Genomic DNA, 21,660 nt, shown 5'->3' with positions numbered 1-21,660 from the left:
AATCATTAATTTGAAATTTCAAAATTAACCAAAAAAAAAAAACAAAAGTGTAATATTTATATCACATAAGGGCAATTTTGGCAAAATAAAAGATGGTGTCTAAGAGAGATATTCTTTATATATAAAGAGAGATGACTCAAGTCTCAAAGTACAAACAATCTCAATAATACAATATAATCTATAAATATTACATTTGAATAAAATAATATATTTTTTTCACAAAAATTATCCACAAAAAAATTAATATATATGCATTTATCGTGTACCATAAACACTAGTTATCTATATTATATACTAACCAATTTTATCCGTCAAGGTGTCACCAAAATCAAATTACATGTTCTTCTTTAAAAAATAGTCATTCATTTTTATTATTGATAAATGACAAAATAGTCGAAATTAAAATTACACTGTCTCTCTTATCTTATAGAATTCATTATCATCTCCAATTTAAAATTTAAACCAACCATTTATCAACTTATTTCTTCTCGATATATATATAAATATAAATAATATATATTTTTTATTTCCTAACCTTAAATTTTTTATTTATATCATTTTTTTATTATATTTTTTTATGATGTGAGAACCCGCGGGCTTTGTGCGATAGATTAGTCCAAAAATCCAAGAAGGTGTTGGTAAAGAGAATCGAACTCCTTACATCTGGACAAGTGTTCACCTACTCGACCAACTAAGACATTCATTGGAGACGTTTTTTTTTAAAAAAAATTATATTGCACATGCATCGCATGTGTATTGATAGCTATTTGTTATTATTATATTATTATCAATGTTATTATTATTACGTAATTCATAAAATTAATTTGTGATTCTCTACTTTTTCCTCGTGTAGTTTTTTATGATGCATTTATAGACTTATCTATATCTTTCTATCTTATTAAAGTAGAAATCTCTAATTAACAAAATTTTAATTAATTTGTGAATTTTGATTTGAAATTATCATTATTCCTAACTTAATTTTTAATAAAATCAAAATTATTTGGCAAAATAGTCATTTTATACGGTTTCCTCTTTTCTATCCATTAAAGGCTTACTTTGTGCCCTTTAATATTATTTTATTTACAAAAATGACACTCACTTTATAAGATATATTCGGACTCATCAAGATCAAAGTTTAAAGCTGTCAGATCAAATGTCCGATTTCCGGATGAATCAAGTATTCGATCTATGACTCTTTACGAACAATGTATTTCAACATATCGAATACAACTGACTTTCACTAAGACAATTCTGATCGATCGAAGACAAATCAAGTAGTCATCAACCAGATCAAAGTTTCACTCTGAAGTATCCGTTGCTGAGGTTATTAAGCTAAAAGACAAAAGCATTTAATGAGATTTTTAACGTTGATTGGCCTCCCTCAAAGTCAAGATTTGTGAGCCAATTTATGAGATATGTTGGCGGCTCAATCTCAGAAATTTTTGGCGGATCACTGGCTATTTTTGAAGACTATAAATACTCAAGAGATTCAAAGATTCAAACATAAGTGACCAAGAGTGAAAATCACAATCTATCGAATTCAGAATAAAAAATCTTCACTCAAATATTCTAACTCAGAGACCCATCTTATCAGATCAAAGTTTTGAATTTCTGAGTTAGAGAATATTACAAAGATCGATCGAGTTCAAAGAAATATACACGAGAACGATCCAGATCCAAGTCATTCACAGCTATCAAGATCAAAACACCGAAGCACATTCTATAGCTTTATTTTTTAACTCAAAGCAGATTGATTGCTCTGCTTCGAGAGAGTATTACTAGGAGTTCCTTTCAAAGGATTGATGGGATTGGATTTGTACAAAGTGTTGTATAAATCAAAGTCTTCTAGTGGAATTCTTCTGGAAACAAAAGAAGGGATGACGTAAGAGAATTCATCTCCGATCATCCATAAAAAACTCTGTCTCTTTTACATACCGCATTTACCTTATCTTATCTGCCTTAGCTTTCTAATTATTCAAGTCTGCAAGGAAGATTTCTTCCGCTTGATATTTTCAGATCTTTCGAGCAGATCAAAGTTTTAAGAAACAAAACTTCTGTCTGATTTTTACGAATCGGATCGAAGAATTTATAAAAATTTTAAATAGTGTATTCACCCCCTCTCTTTACACATATTTTCGATCCTAACAAGTGGTATCAGAGAGGTTCTTGCTTATCACCTGAATCGTCTCTTAACTATGGCATCCTTAGCTATGGCATCTTTTAGTAATTCCTATGTTCTCAAAAGAAGATTATGATGACTGAAAAATTCGTATGCAGGCACATCTATGAGCACTGGATGATGACATGTGGTTCGTGGTAACAGTTGGACCAATGAAGATTATGAAGATTAACACTATCATTGCCATTTCTGATGGTGCTCCTCAGATGATAGAAAAGCCATGAGCTGAATGGACTTTTGAAGACAAGCGAAAAGCCAATCTGGACAATGTAGCCAGAGATATATTGTACAAGACTCTGGATAAGAACATGTTTAGCAAGATCAAAAGTTGCTCTACTGCCAAAGAAATATGGAAAAAACTCACTCAACTATGTGAAGGAAATGATCAAACAAAGGAAAACAAACTCATGGTGGTCATTCAAAAGTTTGACAACATAAAGATGAAACCAGGAGAATCAATGAATGAATTTGATGAAAGATTCAGTGGCATTATGATCGAGCTAAATGCACTTGGAAAGAGTTACAGCAACCGTGAAGTAGCACTCAAAGTCATGAGAGTTTTACAACGCGAATGGGATGTGAAGACAATAGCTATGAGAGAATCCAAAGATCTCAATAAGATCGAATTACATGATCTATTTGCAGATCTCAAAGCTTACGAATTTGAGCTGGGAGTTCGAACTGAGGAAGATACATCAACATCACAAGTTACCAAGGCCCTCACTGCAGCAGATGAAATCCTAACAACCAAAACCGCAGAACAAATCAGTAGTGATCCAATGTCATTATTTGTTAAGAAGTTTGGAAGGTTCATGAGGAAGAATCACAATAATTTCCAAAGAGCAAACAGATCAAGCTTCAAACCAAAAGAACCAGTTGAAGAAAATTGAGCTTGCTAAGAACACTTCATAGCTAATTGCACCAAACCTAAAAAGGATGATAAGAGAACTTCATACAAAAGATCTCTAGAGAGGAAAAAGAGATTCAGAAAGAAAAAAAAAAACAAAAAGCTCTATTAAGAGATGAAATCAACAGCAAGTGGGCTGAATCAGACTCCACCTCATCTGACTCAAAACCATCGTCGAGTGAAAGTGAAGATGATGCTGTCAAATGTCTTATGGCTAATGATTCTGACATTCTAGATGAAGGAGAGGTACTTGATTTTACTTCTGATGAATTTAGTAAGGAAGCTCTTATTAATGCATTAAATGAGATGGTTAATGAATATCGTATACTATCTCGCAAGTTTGATGAAGTCAGAACAAATGGAAAGAGTTCAATAGATAAGTCAGATCAAAATAACTCAGATGAGTATACTGGATCAGAGAGTTTAAAGACTCAGATAAGTTTGTTAATGACTGAGAACAATGAAATGAGAAGTAAGCTTCAAGAAACTTTATCTGAAAATTAAAGATTAACAGTTCTAGTAAACTCTTGGAATAAGGCATCGATATCCTTAGATAAACTTACTGGAATGCAAAAGCAAGCTGGAGATAAATCTGGCTTAGGCTACAACATGAATGAAGGAAGTTTATCTATCTCAACCACTCAATCATGTCTGGAAAATAATAAATCTAAATATATGAAGTTTGAGAGATCCATCACGATATATGAACCAGAGATCCCTATGACATATTCAATACCTAAACAGAGTAAACTCTTACACAGATGACTGTGATAAGTTGAGCTAGATCGATCTAAGTCACGATGGGCTAAACCTAGATCAAATTGGTCTGGACATGGTCTTGAAAACAAAGAACTTCATCAACTCAACAAACCACATTCTAATGACTCTTATAGAAAGTATTGGAAGTCAAATAGGAACAATCGACCTGATCACTACACTTGGCACACACAACACAATGCACAAAGAACATCAGATAAATTTGCTATTCCCAAAGGACAACATCATGGAAATTATGTGAGGATAATCCATATATGGATTCCAAAGGGATTATTCCAGCGTGGACCCAAGTAGGAATGGGGACCAAAGTTATTTTAATTTATTCTTGCAGGTGAATAAGAGTGAAATTATCAAACAAGCAGTCTAGTACTTGGATAGTGGATGCTCAAGGCATATGACAGAAGACAAAATAATGTTATCTGAATATAGATCAGGACCAGGACCTAAGATCACTTTTGGAGATAATTCTAAAGGTACAACCATGGGTAAGAGTAAGCTTATCCATGGAAATATTTGCATTAAAGATGTATTACTTGTAGAAAATTTGAAATATAATCTGTTTCGTATTAGTCAACTGTGTGACTATGAATACTGTGTAGAATTCCCGAAACACACTTTCACTGTAAAAGATCAATATGGACTAATCATTATGACAGGAGAAAGAAATGGAAATACTTACAAAGTAAATTAGTCGGATCAACCACCTACTTCAATCTGTCTAGTAGCAACAAAAATGAACCAAAATTGGTTATGCCACAAAAAACTCAATCACTTGAACTTCAAAGATTTAGCCAATCTGAGTAAACATGAATTGGCTACAGGTCTGCCGGAAATCGAGTTTTCAAAAAATAAAGTTTGCACTGCTTGTCAACTAGGTAAGCATATCATATCAACTTTTAAAAATAAAGGTTGTAAATCTTCTTCCAAAAGCTTAGAACTATTGCACATGGATCTCTTTGGTCCTATACCAGTAATGAGCTTAGGGGGAATGAGGTGCACCTTGGTTATTGTTGATGATTGCTCAAGATTTACTTGGGTGATATTTTTAAAATTCAAAGATCAAACTGCTACCCAATTGATTAAACTTCTTTTAAGACTTCAAAATGAGAAATCTCAAACGACTGATAAAATTAGAAGTGACAGAGGAACTGAGTTTACAAATCAAATTCTGTCTAATTATCTGGAAAATCATGGAATCAAGCATGAGTACTCTGCAGCTAGAACGCCACAACAAAATGGTGTTGCAGAAAGGAGGAATAGAACTCTAAAAAAATCTGTTCGAACAATGATTGCTGATTCAAGTATTTCACAAAAGTTTTGGGCAAAATCTTTAAACACAGCTTGTTATACTCAGAACAGATCAATAATTAATAAGAAATTCGAAAAAACACCTTATGAGATCTGGTATGGTAAAGTTCCAATGATATCATACTTCAAGGTATATGGTTGCAAGTTTTTTATTCACAACAATGGTAAGACTCATTTGACTGCACTTGATGTCAGATTAGATGCTGGTCTATTTCTCAGATACTCATCTATTAGTAAAGCTTATAGAGTATTCAATAATAAAAATCTAACAGTTGAAGAATCAGTTCACATTGTATTTGATGAAACATCTGTCACTAATGAATCTCCAAGCTTAAATGATCTTAGTAACATAATAGAAGATTCGAAGCTTTATACAGATGATGAAGAAGAGATCCAAATCAGACGGAATAGAGAAATTCAATGTGAACCAGATCAAGTTGAAGAACAAAGACCAGAAGAATCACCAATTGATAATGAGGTTCCAACAAACACAGATCATATTGAACATCACAATGATCAAGATCAACGAGGAAAAGCAGATCAACTTGGTCCAAATTATAGATGGTCCAAGACTCATCCACCAAACTTGGTAATAGGTAATCCATCTGCACCTTTGAGAACCAGAGGTCAGATGATTAATGAGTTAATGCATGTTACTTTTATTTCTCATATAGAACCTAAAAAAATAGATGAAGCTCTACTTGACAGTAACTGGATAGAAGCTATGCAAGATAAATTAAACCAATTTGAAAGAAATTCTGTCTAGCATTTAGTTCCTAGACCCTCAAATAAATCTGTAATAGGAACTAGATGGGTTTTTAAAAATAAACTCAATGAAAGTGGCATTGTAGTAAGAAATAAGGCTAGCTTAGTAGCACAAGGTTACAAACTAGAAGAATGCATGGAATTAATAATTACCAGTCGCATTTTTTTTTGAATTTGAAATGTTGCCTACGTCAGATAGCCACATATTTGGGCAATTTTTTTAAAAATTATTTGAAATTTTGTTTCTTCGACACTTAACATTTCCGAGCCCTAATTTTCCGAAAGAAAAAATTACTTGCATCCTTTCTTCTACTTTGCAGGAACAGATCAATCACCCAAAATGTTTTTCTCATTGATTTCCACACCGTGTTCAATCTTACTGATCAAGGAATGATGGATATGTTTAGAACGATTGAAGCTTCTGGGCAGCGGAAATTCCTCGAAGGAGGAAAATCGATTTACAAGCAAGCACTTCCCAAATTATTTCAAACAACAAAAGTTGAAGATGGTGTTATCTCTGCGAATCTGGGTGGAGAATCAATACGAATCACATCTGATCTTTTCACTACTTCATTTGATCTGCCCAGATTGGGAATCACTGATTTCTCGGAAATCTCTGCGGAAACAAAGAAACAAATGAAGAGCATGTACTCCTTGACAGACAAACCACTCAGAATTCCTTGCAAAAAGAAGAAATTGAAGATGGAATTCAGGTTCTTGCACGACATTGTGGCCAAATCTCTTCTGGCCAAATCAGGTTCTTTCGATGCAATCACCTCTGAAAAATTTGATGTTATGGTTGCTATTTCTGCTGGTATTACTGTCAATTGGTCTACTGTGTTGTTCGATATTCTATCTACTATGATCACTGCCCCGACACTTCAATCTCAAGGCTTCGCAGTTCAATTTGGAGATATTTTGAATGACTTGAACGTCCATCTGGGACCCTCTTCTAATCTTCATCAGCACAAAACTTTGAATGAAAGGGCAATTGAGGTGTACAGGGCTAAGAAACTGATTGTCTTCAAGCATGGTACGCCTCATCCAGATGAGATTGAAGACTTGACCTTACCAGATAAATCCAAGCCTCTGGTAATTTAAGCTTCTAAAGCTGTTAAATCTCCAAAGCCAGCAGCATCAAGAAGAAAGACTTCAGCAATAAGGAAAACTTTGATCTACTCATCTGAATCAGAAACTTCAGATTTAGATCAAGTGACTCTGGAAGAAATCATTGAGTCTCATCCACAGAAGAAAAGGAGAAGAATTAGACCTCCTCCTCGTATTCCTCAGGCTATTAAATCTGCACCAGTTCCAGCTATCCCCATCTCAATGGTGGAAAATGTTGTTCCTTTGGTAACTCAGATGAACATTACTACTCTTTAGTCTGGATTCTTAAAAAAGCCTGATGATGTATCTGATCCATCCTCCAATGCTCAATGGATAATTGATCTACTGCGGATTACATCATCAAAACTACAGAAGAAAATATGAAAATCTTTGACAAATGGGTATTTCATCGCACTGAGTATCACTTTTCAAAGATCAAGACTTTAGCAAAATTGGAAAATATTGCAACTCTTGAAAAAAAAATTCTTGAGTGGGTTGAGACTCAAGTTATTTCTCATGCACTGGAAAGAAGAGATTTTATCAAGCTCAGATTAAAGGAAAGCATTCCCCGAGCACATATACGGTTACAACGTTCAAGACTTAATCCAGTAAGTTTGGATATCTTTGATCAAACTACCGCACCTAACCAATTGGAGAATGACGCTCATTTGATGACCTCTACTGCTCAAATGAAAAGACAAGATTTTCCTCCGAAAGCTTCATCCAAAGAAAAATCCTCTTCATCTGCTACTCACTCTGATGCATATGATCTAGCTCTCTCAAATAGAATCGATCTGCCTAATGATCCAATCTTATCCACTGCCTCCCAGGTTAGAGCTGATTCTCCAAAGGAATCTTTGATTATTGAAGTTGTTCCTACAGACCACCCTGATGTGGAAATCCTATTTGAGGAACTACTGGTCATACCAAACAATGAAAATCCATCGGGTGATTACCTGATTTAAGAACATCACAGTGAAATCCCTGTTTCTAAAGAACCTGTGGTTATTGAACTGGAAATCAAAGTTCCACTGGTTAATCAAGTTGTTCTTGATGATCTACTAGTTGGGCATCCGATCTCAACTGAAGATCAAGTTATGAAGGAACAATCGTCCGACATTCCTGCTTCTGATAAATCTTTTGAAGAAGAAGTTTCAGTGGACTCACCAGAACAGATGCTAGCCTCCAATGTTGATCTGGATACAACAATTGTTCCATTCGTTCAAGTAACAGAACAAAGTCATGAATTGTCTGCCGAATTAGTGAAAACACGCCTGTCTGAACATTTGGTCATGGATCTTCCTCCTATCTTCAAAGTAGTAAGGACTGATCTAATTCATAGTACATTTAGGCCTTTTACTGTTATGTTCATGGACAAGATGGCTCTTCCATCTTCAACTATTTCTGAAATATCCATTTCAGATCGAGTTGGTTCATCTGAAATCATGGAAGATGTTCTTCTGAAGCCTACTGCTGCATCTACTGCACTAATTTAGCTTTGTGACTCTCATCACTATGAAGATAATGCTCCTTCCTTTTCTCATCCACTTGATGTCAGACCAAATCACTCCCTGTCTGAATCACTTACTCAGCTGTTTGCTATGGAATCTGAATTGCAAGTCAATCATGTACAGACCTCTACAGAGCTTAGTGATTTCAAGTCTCACATGCTGACAATGGTCAATAATATCAGTGAATATGTCTTGCATGTTCGAAAGCAAAATACTGCAGAATATCTGAATATTTTTCGGAAGCTTGAAAGTCTAGAAGCCTCCACTGAAGCTCACAATAAGTGAATTCATGACACCTTTGGTACGCAACTCACAGTTATTCTGGACCTCTTATCCAAGAATGGTGATGCCGAAAAGGGAGAAAAGGCTACTATTTCAAAGGCCAAAATTAAAGGAAAGAAGTAAAGGTTCTCAGATCAGAAGAAGAGCAGAGGAGATCAGATCAATGAACAATCTTCTGGGAAAATTAATTTTTGACATTTATTTTTGTAGTGACCCGTATCCAGAATTAACGATTAATAAATAATTAATCGTGTAATCATGTTTAGATTAAGTAAAACATGATTAAGGAAATTCCAAATGGGTTAACGGAGTCCAGAAATGGATCCAGGACACTCAAAATGGTCGAGAAGGTTCCGAGGGTTCGGATGGTTCGGAGGCTCTGAACCAAGGTTAGGAGGCTCCGAACTGGATCGGAGGATCCGAACCAAAGATCGGAGGATCCGAACGGGTTTGGAGGATCCAAACTCGGATCGGAGGCTCCGAAGATAATGCGTCAGGGGTGACATCATTGATGGGACTTCGGAGGATCCGAAGTCAGGATCGGATGCTCCGAACAGGAACGGAGGCTCCAAAGTCAGGAACGGGGGATCCGAACTAGTTCGGAGGATCCGAAGTCGAGTTTGGACGGCCCGAACTTCGCCTATAAATAGAGGTCCGAAATTTCATTTTCAACTCGCACCTCTCCTTTTCCTCTCTCAATTCCTAGGCCTTATAACTCAGATCTAGGGAGTTCTAGGCATCCTATTGGGAATCCGGAAGTGGCATAGCGATCCCGACGTCGAGGCGAAGATGTGCCTAAGTTTTGAGGCAATTGTCATCAGCGGGCTGACGACGGACGCAGGTATAGCTATGGTCTCCTTAAATTATTTAGGAGTATGCAATAGCTTATTTAAGGCTTTTAGAGCTTAATTATTGATGCATGTGTATTTGCATTGTAGAGCTGATATAGGCTTGGAACCTAGAGCGGGACTGCTAGGAACTGCCTGTAGTAAGGTACGTAAGTACAGACTGAGATAGCCAGCGGGTTTTGCATGCTTATATGTTGCATTTATGTGTCATATTATTATGCAGCATATGCATATCATATTGTTCCTGTCCATCTTATGAGATGAGCCATGTAGGGCCGCTCAACCCTGTCTGGACGGGTGATGTCTAGTGCCCAGTGACTGACGGGTCATGGGTAGTTAGCATCTGGGGACACAGTCCACGTCCTGTAGGAATGAGCAGTGTACGTAGGGTTTGCTCCCCGAGTTGTATCATTTATGTCCTAGGCGCCATTACTGAGCAGTTATATACAGTTATCCCAGATATGGATACCCTATCATTTGCATGCATCATATTTGTATGTTTTACCCAGTACTTTCGTATTGAACTTAGAGCTCACGTCCAATATTTTCTGTGTATCTGGACACCTCATTCGACGGGGCAGGTGTAGGTGCAGGATTGAGCACCAGAAGCTTGGAGTAGCCAGTGACCAATGAAGACAGCAGGATTAGCTGTAGATTTTGCCTTTAGGCTATTTATTCGATTTGGTTGTATGAATCGAATTGGTTTAATCGGTTGTATTCTGCCGGTCTGTTTTTATTTAAGTCTTCCGTAGTGATTTATTTAATGCATGTTTAATTATGCTCTTAACTCTGATTAGGTAGCGGATCCGGGTAGGGTCGCTACACTTTTTGGTATCAGAGCATATGCATGCAAGAGACTTGGGATATAGTATTAAAACTTTGGGTTATCCTTATAGGATTGATGAGACCTTGGAAGAGGTGATGATGCGGCGATTAGTTTGCCCAGAGACTATCATCATCGGCAGAATTTCTGAAGATTCGGCTTATGGGATTCCAGCAAGTGCGGACAGGAGTGATGGATCGTGTCCGAGTTTTCAAGATTTCTACTCAGGTGGATCCTAGTTTTGGATCGAGTACCAGATGCCAGAGGCAGTGGCAGAGGATTGGATGGGACGCACTTGATGTTTGCATCTGTATCGTCCGTACCATGATGACACTACTCTGAAGATTCTCCACTAGTAGTTGGAGAGATTTTCATGCGGAACATAGTTTTGCCGGTATGCTTGTACCGATGCGTTCGGTAGGCACATGGAAAACTTCATGTTCAAAAGCATGATTTGGTTACAAGAAGAACGCTGATGGTAGATCGTGAGCAAAAGAGATCAACTGACATGCACTGACGTAGAGCATAGCTGGTTAGCTATCACGAGCCATTTCTCCAGAGTTCTTCGTAGGAGGACATGTAGAGAGACTTGGTCGGGAGTATGCTTGTATCGATGCGTGTGTCGATTAGAAGCTTCATGCTCAAGAAACGAAGGCTAGTACGATGATTTAAATACTGTATTGATGTAGTTGTAAACAGTATTTCATTTGTAATGAATCATCATACTTTGGTTGTATCATTTCAAGTTCGATTGTACATTTCATTGTATTTTGAATGCTGTATGTATTACATGAGATTGTAATAAAGAGAATTGTACATAACTTAAAGCAATGATACATGTTTTATTTATCCAGCAATTCGTGAATGATTGCAAGTGATGTTGCTAAGGTTAGCATGGTTTTAGTTGATTAGCATTCAACTATTGCAGCTCATGGGATTTGAGTGGGCCGACTATGACAGTGTGACTTGCGGTTAGTCTAGGCATTTTCCTAGGATTGACCTAGTTAGTCAGTGGACTATGTTAGTGCCAGCGATGAGTGGACTCATCTAGAGACATTAAGGGTATTGTTCGGTTTAGAACGTTGAACTTTGTTCTAGGTTGTTTCCTTGAGAACAGTAGGCTGTCTGACCTTTGTTAGGTTGAGGCTTGTGATGATGGGTTTTCATCGGGATACCAGGTCCAGTATATGCCGAGAGTTATGGACTATGACCAGGACTAGACGTGATGGGGCGCGACCCTATGCTAGTGTTACTCTGGGAGTCCTTGTACTTCAGAGGTTATCTGGGAGCCTTTGTGCTTCAGGATTGGCGGTGGGAAGGCTACTCAGTCTAGGGATTTGGTGACAGTCACGACGAGGTATGACCTTGGATTAGATATCAGGTTTGATATCGATGGTTTGATATCATCTGGTGTGCCAGAGATATAGTTTGAGTGTTCTGCTATGGGAACCAGTCATGGAGGGATTTTCTTGAAAAGTGTATACTCTGAGCAGATAGGTTTTAACCTTTGGGTTACTGCTAGACTTGTGGATCTAGTAGGTGGACGGATTTCTACCAGCGATGACTAGGGGTTGTCATCAGAGTTGTGGTTAGAATTTCCTTGTGATAGGAATTATCCAAGATATTGGATGGGATGTTGTTACGAGACTTAGAATCAAATACGAGGACTACACCATGATATTTGGGGATATCATCTGACTAGTATCATATTAGAAATATGATTGGATTCTCCTGATATGAGACTTATTCAGGAGGGGAGAGTGAAGACTATCTGAGACGTTGACTCGGAGGTGAGTATTTCCAGCGATGTTAGTCTTTCATCAGTAATGGGGTTGTATCAGACGCTAAGGATTGTATAAGACTAATTGAGGCATGAGGGAAGCGTGATGCCAGTATACACTTGGTGGTGATTCCAGGTGGGACATGGTGGTAGGCTACCTCGGTCTTAATTTGTTGAACAATCTTAGCGAGAGATATAATCAAGATTGTGTCCGAAGATTGTGGAAATCTTTGGGATTCTTTAGTTATTCTTCTTGGACTTGACGAGCCGTGGTGTTCATTCTGAATGAACGAGGTAAGGATAGTGAGTCCAGTGGTTGCGCTAAGTACTGTCTGATATTTTCAGAGATTGAGCGTAGGATTTTCCATGGGATGGAATGGGCTTAGTTTATCTTAATGTTTTCCTTGGGTGAACAAGACAACGATTAGTAGTGCTAAGGTGGCACGGGATCTGTGCTAGTGACTACTAGTGGTTATTGGATAACTCTGTCAGAGTTAGGATGATTAAGTTCAGAATACGAAGCAGCGGTAAGTAGTGCTGAAAAGGCGCAGGACTTGTGCCAAGTAAACTACTTATGTACTGTGATCTGACACCGTTTGGAAATGGTTCTTTGTGGTAGCTGAGTCATAGTTATTGACCGAGCCATGTAGGTTGGATGATCAGTAGTGGTCTGATCTGATAAGTGCGAGCTTAAGTCGATCGACGAATTCGATTGGTTGAGCCAATCAGGGTTGATCAGGATGTAGCAATTAAGAAATACTTGGGATAGTATTTTGTTGAGTAATGCTTATGGGATGAGTACTGAATACCATCTCAGAGAAATCGGAGATTTGAGTTATTTAGTCTCAATGATCGCCAGAGATGAATCTTCTGGGATTGCTGTAATCGGGAACGATTGCAAGTGGACTTGTATGATCAAGTTAGGTGCTAACTTGACAGTGGAGACAAGCAAGGGAGTTGGTAGTTTCCAGTATAGTGCATTCTTGTTAAGAAGGAAACTGATATTGATCCAATAAATTGCTTAGTGATAGCAATAGGTCAGGAAAGGATCATGTTGTTGTTTCATGTGAGAGTTTTCCATTGAACAACAATAGTGAAGATTGTTGACTGGACATTTCGGTTAAGTGAGGGCATCTATGTGTACCGTTGTGGTTGGATCCGACGAGTAGTTGGAAATGCTAATGGACATTAGCAAGGAAACATCAGTTGTCTGATCTGTGTGACATTAGCTAGGATCTGATCCTCGAGATCTAGCAGGATGTGTCACTAGTCTTCTAGCGTGTGATGAACGATGTCTCTGAAATGACAGAGATAGTAGAAATTCGACTTAGTAGCCAACAAGATTGTTGTGGGAATTGAAGATTTCGCAAGATAGCGATGAAGCAACTTTGTTCTTTCCAGTCGACAAGCCACATCAGTGCGGACCATTCGTCAAGGATATTGTGCTTTAGCAATGGACGATATTCGGATGTGCGTCGGGTGGCAAGTTACTTCGAGCACAAGTATTTCCCAGGATTGACTAGGGAATCGACGAATTAGATCGTTCAGTGCTGAGGCTGATACGTTCGGCAAGGGAGCGATTTGACTATTGAGAATCCGTTGGGATTTAGTTCCAGGATCAGTATGTTCAACCTTGGGAGGTTGGTATGAGCTGATGGTATTATCAGAGACTCTAAGTTGAGTTATACTAGGTGCAATGACTGTCGAGTTTCGAGACGGAATAGGAAGCGTTTCCATATGTCTGTGCACTGTGGAATGTTCCAGTCGAGCATATTGGTGGGAGCTTGCCTTAGTCTTGATGTGTGTACAGTGATTGCGAGTATGTATGACTATCAGGAGGATGTCCAACAATTAGGATTCATGGGTGAATAAACTATGATCGAGATGGTGTAGATCATCAGAGGCGTGATGACTTCCATTGCAATGTATGCGTGATTTCGCAGGCCAATGGCTAGGAGATGACGTAGCGTCATGAATTGCAAGTAATGATAGTTATCATCAGGGCACAGTGTTGAGGTTATACTAAGAAACGTGGACAGCAGAATGTACTAGACATGATGGTTTAAGTTCCCAGTATTCCTTGGGAAGTCGATTGTGCTTCAGGGAGAGTGGGGAGGGTAACTAGTCTAGGGAACATTGTGAACAGTTACGTTGAAGTATAGACTTGAGTCCACTGGATTATCTTAAAGCGAGATTCATGTTAGAATGTGTCAGCACAATGTTGGGATTAGTGTTTTCCTGACTAAAGGTGTCGAGCACCGAGAACTTTTGGAACCATTAGATGGTTAGTTTTGATTAGTGATTCGATGAATGCAGTAAAACCAGTCAGTTCATGACTTGGTCTTCGTCAGTATAAGATTTCTTTTGAGACGATAATCTTGATCAAGCGGGTATTGTATCCTTCGTGGTCAGGAAGATCGTGGTCCAAGTGAAAGATGTATCAGTTTCACGATACGCTAGCGCAAGGGAAGTTCGATTGTCGACCAGTAGCGCAGAAATTTTCAGCTGGGAAAATGTTAATGCGGCTCAGCATTAATGAAACTTGCAGAGAATTTGACGGGAGTCTGAGTGTGTCGGAGGATATTTCGACCAGACACTTGAGCAAGGGTTTCTTGTACGTTCTCGAGGTTTTACCCTAGATTTCGAGGACGAAATCTTCTAAGGGGGGGAGAATTTAGTGATCCGTATCCAGAATTAACGATTAATGAATAATTAATCGTGTAATCATGTTTAGATTAAGTAAAACATGATTAAGGAAATTCCAAATGGGTTAACGGAGTCCAAAAATGGATCCAAGACACTTAAAATGGTCGGGAAGGTTCCGAGGGTTCGGATGGTTCGGAGGCTCCGAACCAGGGTTAGGAGGCTCCGAACTGGATCGGAGGATCCGAACGGGTTCGGAGGCTCCGAAGATAATGCGTCATGAGTGACATCATTGATGGGACTTCGGAGGATCCGAAGTCAGGATCGGAAGCTCCGAACAGGAACGGAGGCTCCGAAGTTAGGAACGGGGGATCCGAACCAATTCGGAGGATCCGAAGTCGAGTTCGGACGGCCCGAACTTCGCCTATAAATAGAGGTCCAAAATTTCATTTTCAACTCGCACCTCTCCTTTTCCTCTCTCAATTCCTAGGCCTTCTAACTCAGATCTAGGGAGTTCTAGGCATCCTATTGGGAATCCGAAAGTGGCATAACGATCCCGACGTCGAGGCGAAGATGTGCCTAAGTTTTGAGGCAATTGTCATCAGCGGGCTGACGACGGACGCAGGTATAGCTATGGTCTTCTTAAATTATTTAGGAGTATGCAATAGCTTAGTTAAGGATTTTAGAGCTTAATTATTGATGCATGGGTATTTGCATTGTAGAGCTGATATAGGCTTGGAACCTAAAGCGGGACTGCTAGGAACTGTCTGTAGTAAGGTACGTAAGTACAGACTGAGATAGCCAGCGGGTTTTGCATGCTTATATGTTGCATTTGTGTGTCATATTATTATGCAGCATGTGCATATCATATTGTGCCTGTCCATCTTATGAGATGAGCCATGTAGGGCCGCTCAGCCCTGTCTGGACGGGTGATGTCTAGTGCCCAGTGATTGAAGGGTCATGGGTAGTTAGCATCTGGGGACACAGTCCACGTCCAGTAGGAATGAGCAGTGTACGCAGGGTTTGCTCCCCGAGTTGTACCACTCATGTCCTAGGCGCCATTACTGAGCAGTTATATACATTTATCCCAGATATGGATACCCTATCATTTGCATGCATCATATTTGTATGTTTTACCCAGTGCTTTCGTATTGAGCTTAGAGCTCACGTCCAGTCTTTTCGGTGTATTTGGACACCCCATTCGATGGGGCAGGTGTAGGTGCAGGATTGAGCACCAGGAGCTTGGAGTAGCCAGTGACCAGTGAAGACAGCAGGTTTAGCTGTAGGTTTTGCCTTTAGGCTATTTATTCGATTTGGTTGTATAAATCGAATTGGTTTAATCGGTTGTATTCTGCCGGTCTGTTTTTATTTAAGTCTTCCGCAGCGATTTATTTAATGCATGTTTAATTATGCTCTTAACTCTGATTAGGTAGCGGATCCGGGTAGGGTCGCTACACTTTTGTCTAAAATTATTATTCGATCTATGAAAGTACACAATTGGAAAGAATTTAGATCTATCGCCTTTATCATAATTTGATCCAATTATTGACTTGGTTTTGACATCACCAAAAAGAAAGAAATTGTTGGAGAACAAACCTTAAAGTTTTGGTGATAATAAGTCAAAACAAAACCAAGTAATAAATTAATTTAAGGAAAAATAAATTCGGACTCATCAAGATCAAAGTTTAAAGCTTCCAGATCAAATGTTCAATTTCTGGATGAATCAAGTATTCGATACACGATTCTTTACAAACAATGTATTTCAACAGATCGAATACAACAAACTTTCACTAAGACAATTCAGATCGATCGAAGACAAATCAAGTCGTCATCAACCAGATCAAAGTTTCACTCTGAAGTATCCGTTGCTGATGTTGTTGAGCTAAAAGACAAAAGCATTTTATAGGATTTTGAACGTTGATTGGCCTCCCTCAAAGTCAAGATTTGTGAGACAATTTATGAGATATATTGGCGGCTCAATCTCAGAAATTGTTGGCGGCTCACTGGCTATTTTTGAAGACTATAAATACTCAAGAGATTCAAAGATTCAAACATAAGTGACAAAGAATGAAAAACACAATCTATCGAATTCAGAATCAAAAATCTTCACTCAAATATTCTAACTCAGATACCCATCTTATCAGATCAAAGTTTTCGAATTTCTAAGTTATAGAATATTACAAAGATCGATCGAGTTCAAAAAAATATACACGAGAACGATCCAGATCAAAGTCATTCATGGTTATCCAGATCGAAACACCGAAGCACATTCTATAGCTTAATTTTGTAACTCAAAGCAGATTGATTGCTCTGCTTCGAAAGAGAGTAATGCTAGGAGTTCCTTTCAAAGGATTGATTGGATTGGATATGTACAAAGTATTGTATAAATCAAAGTTTTCTAGTGGAATCCTTCTGGAAACAGAAGAAGGGGTGACGTAGAAGAATTCATCTCCGAACATCCATAAAAAACTCTGTCATTTTTACATACCGCATTTACTTTATCTTACCTGCCTTAGCTTTCTAATTATTCAAGTCTGCAAGGAAGATTTCTTCCGCCTGATATTTTCAGATCTTTCGAGCAGATCAAAGTTTTAAGCAACAAAACTTATGTCTGATTTTTACGAATCAGATCGAAGAATTTATAAAAATTTTAAATAGTGTATTAACCCCCCCTTTCTACACATATTTTCGAGCCTAACAGTTTCTCTTCCTCGGATCTTAGAAGGTTAACGAACTGGACAATACATATGTTAATAAATAGCCATATATAATTCAACTTTGATGCCGCAGACTCTTCTCTCCTTTCTATGAACTCAGGTCAACATACAACGGCTGAAAAAAACATAATGTTTTGGATGAAAAGGATAGGTCGGATATAGGAAGCTCGAATCAACCAAATTATTTTTCCCACCTTGCATGAAGAAAAATTACTTCTTTATTCTTTTTAAAAAAGAGGATGACCAGACCCATCCTTCAATAATCACTGAAAAGTTCAATGTTGAGATGTGATTCATGTTTTATTTGTTATTTGTGTATATTAATAATCAAGATTTTTATTGAAATTCCCTTGATTTATCATTTATTTGGTTCATGAGACCATCGATATGTTCCACCATAGAAACACAATGTCTCAAAATACATTTCTCAACATTATAGCTGAAAGCTTCCATTTTCAAACTTCTCCAACATCAAATTTGTGCTACATTTTTCCCTTTCGCAAAGTCCAAAGAGATGTTAATTAACTTCACAGATTTTCATTAAACTAGGGATCGTCTTGGATTTGTTATGTTTTCGATCAAATAAGTTTTATGTTCCTACAACGAATCTTCAAATTTGATGTTAATCCAATTGCTTCTGCGTACAATAAGATCTAATTAGTTGCTTGATTTTGATGCTTCAACATGATTGTAGGTTTATGTCATTAAATTATATTTGTTTATATTCTCTCATGTATCCTATTTAAGCAGGAAAATCAGGTGAAGTACTATTTGAACTCACTACTCTCTGCTTCTTCATACGAAAAGGTTAAAAGATTTACAAACAATCATTTCTATTGTTCCTCATTTAATCTATCATCAATGTACTGTTGCATGAAATAATTTGCATACTGTTAAAATTATGTGATGTACATACTAACTACATTTGCAGCTTTGCTATTTGGGATATGATAATGTCTCGCTTTACCTGTCACCGCATTCAAAATGACATTCAAAGACGTCAAAATCGTACGTTTGTGAACGTGACAAAAAGAACTCCATGACATAAGAACAAAGACAAAATTACCTTGCTCGAAGTCGATCGACTTACCAAACACAAAGAGCTGAGTTTGGTCTACAAGCAGATGAAAATTCAAACCACCAAGGTACGACATGCAATACAAAATTTACCAACATCACAATCATACGAACTCAATATTTTTTACAACAGAGCAACTTTGTCAACGGAGATTATCTGAACGCAACAAGACGACAAGCAATGACGGAGGAAGAAAGGTCCAACTATTTGGCTCAACGTAGAGAAACTTATCGGAGAGGAAGATATCATTCTCTTACTGCTTCAATTTTCAGATGTTTCTGAAACTTTAAACATTAACTTGGTTACAGATAACACAATTACTACGGAACAAAGATCCAACGATAATGAGATATGTAAGCATCTTCTATACTTTTTAAAACTACAATTAATTTTACATCTTTTTTTACCTATATTGTACCATCTCTAAAATTTACTTATAATTCTAATGGTTGTGCCTTCAAAAATATAAAATGTAAAGTTTTATAGTGTTATTGTAGGTGTTGATACAGTTACAGTGCGACAAATATGTCGTGTGAAGTCAATCCCTTATCATACTTTTTCATCAATTTTTTAGCGTGGAGATACCAGTGTAAGACAACCGACAACTTTTGACCATCAAGGTAACAAAATTTTTTATGTATGATTGTGGTATTTAATATTTCCTGTAAATGGTATATACCTAGAATGTTCAATATAAATTTATTTTCCTTATATTTAACTTTTGGTAAATTTGGTACACACATCCAATTATTTTCCATCACATCGTGTATAGTAATGATTGATTTTTTGTGTTACCTAATACACATAAAAAATTGAATTAAATATTATTTGGTCAAACACTACATGAATGACAATATAATCAGTAAATCTTTGCAAAAAATCCATATTATTGAAATTTAAGTTAAATAATTATATGTTATAAATTAATTATAATAAAAAAATAAAATTCAAATCCACTCAAAATAAATCAAGAGAACTAATCGCGTCTGCACACGCGATGCGTGTGTGATTAAAATATGAATATTATTTATTGCATGCATATATTATATGTTTGTTTCAACATTTTAAATTTAAAAATAAAATGATTTGCATGTGATTAAAATACAAATATTATTTATTATATATATGTATTAATTTTTGTTTCAAATTAATTTAAGTTTGAAAATAAAATGAAATCACAAAAATGGAGATAAATAAAGTTTAAAATAGAGATAGAGATTTAAATTTAAAAATAAAATTAATACACAGAAATGGAGATTATAATGAACAGATGAAGTTTAAAATAAAGATAAAGATTTTGTTCTTTTTTTTTGTTTTTTGAAAGATATTTTAGATATTTTGTCTTTGGTTTCACCAAATTAATTTTAATTCGGTTACTAATTGGTGATCTTCTTTAATAAAATAGTAAGATATGATAAACTGTATATTTATTTTCAAACCGTAATAAATATTATCTTCTTCAAATTAATTTACCTAATATTAATAAAGTTCAAAATTTTAATTATAGTCATCTAAATAATCTAACAATAAGAAAAATATGATGCTATCAAAAATTTATTTATAACTAGCAAGCGAAGCACACGCATTGCGTTTGTGTAAAAATTTTAAATATTGTGATTTATATATGTGGATAATAATATTTTAGGAAATATTAGATTTAATCATAATAATTAACAAAATCAACGAAACATAAAGTAAAATTAAATATTATATTTTGCAATTACAAAGTAAATGTTGCATCATGGTTATGATAAGAAAGAAGCGTTGAAGTGTTGACATGAAAATACCACAATTGGAAGAACAAATAGATATTATATTCAATTAAATATTAAAAAAAACACGGTCAAAAATCTTCACGAAGTATACATTAAATCTTCACTTCCGGTAAAATCGAAGGTACAATTCAAAAACACAAATCCAAGTTGACCTATAGGAAATAAACAACCATGAATACAACATTTCAACTAAATGCATGTTACATTATAAAACTTGATCTAACTAAAAACTCTAAATTGGAGAAAATACTCATGACTCATTAAATCTTCACTTCCTCTGTTTTTTGGACATGGAATCAAATATGTAATAATAACTTAAGTTACTAAGACAATCAATCAAATGAGTTCAAATGTAAAAGTTCATAAATGGTGAAAGATTTTACCTGCGAACAATAAAAGAAGGATTGAGGATTTTGCATAATCGGATTTTAAGGAAGCCAAACTTGATCTTGATGACCTTGGATATGAAAGTTCCATTGTTGTTGACCTGTATTGCCTACTATCAATGAAGTTAAAATAATACAAACATGAGGAAGCAGCTGTAACAGTAAGCTTTGGACAAAATCTTCACATAAAAATCTAATATTTAATTCTAAAAAACTATTCAACCCAACTCGAAATAATACAAACATAACCAAAGAGTAGAATTTGATAATTGATACAATTTGCTTGTAGTGGACCAATACTAATGAATCAAATTGATTTTTATGCACACTTTATCAAGCATTATATCAAACTTTTATTTCTGCAAAACAAAAAATAAATTACGCGAAAATAAGAAGTAATGCCTAATTTATTTAGCACACAATTGGATTTGAATAAAAGAACACCATAAAGATACTGTAAAACTAAACTTAATTTCATTGAAGATACCAACAGAATTTCACCCTTTGTAAAATTTAACCAAGCTACAAATAATCAATTTGAAAAACTATCTACCTTAGAAACCTGTTGTCCAAAACAAAAATAATTTCGATTCTAAATGGGCTGTTCGGAATGAATTTTTTTCCCTTGGTTTTGGTAAATTTTTAGTTTGAATCTCCATATCGCTCCATATCTTTTATTAATATTATTTCTTTTGTCCATCTCAGTTTATTTTTATTGAAATAAATGTATTCAATCATATATATGTTTTTCCTTTGTTTTGGTAAATTTAAAGT

Source organism: Henckelia pumila, chromosome 1, assembly GCF_033568475.1.
Source record: "Henckelia pumila isolate YLH828 chromosome 1, ASM3356847v2, whole genome shotgun sequence".
NCBI classification, from domain to species: Eukaryota; Viridiplantae; Streptophyta; class Magnoliopsida; order Lamiales; family Gesneriaceae; genus Henckelia; species Henckelia pumila.
Note: the sequence above shows the minus strand (reverse complement) of the source record.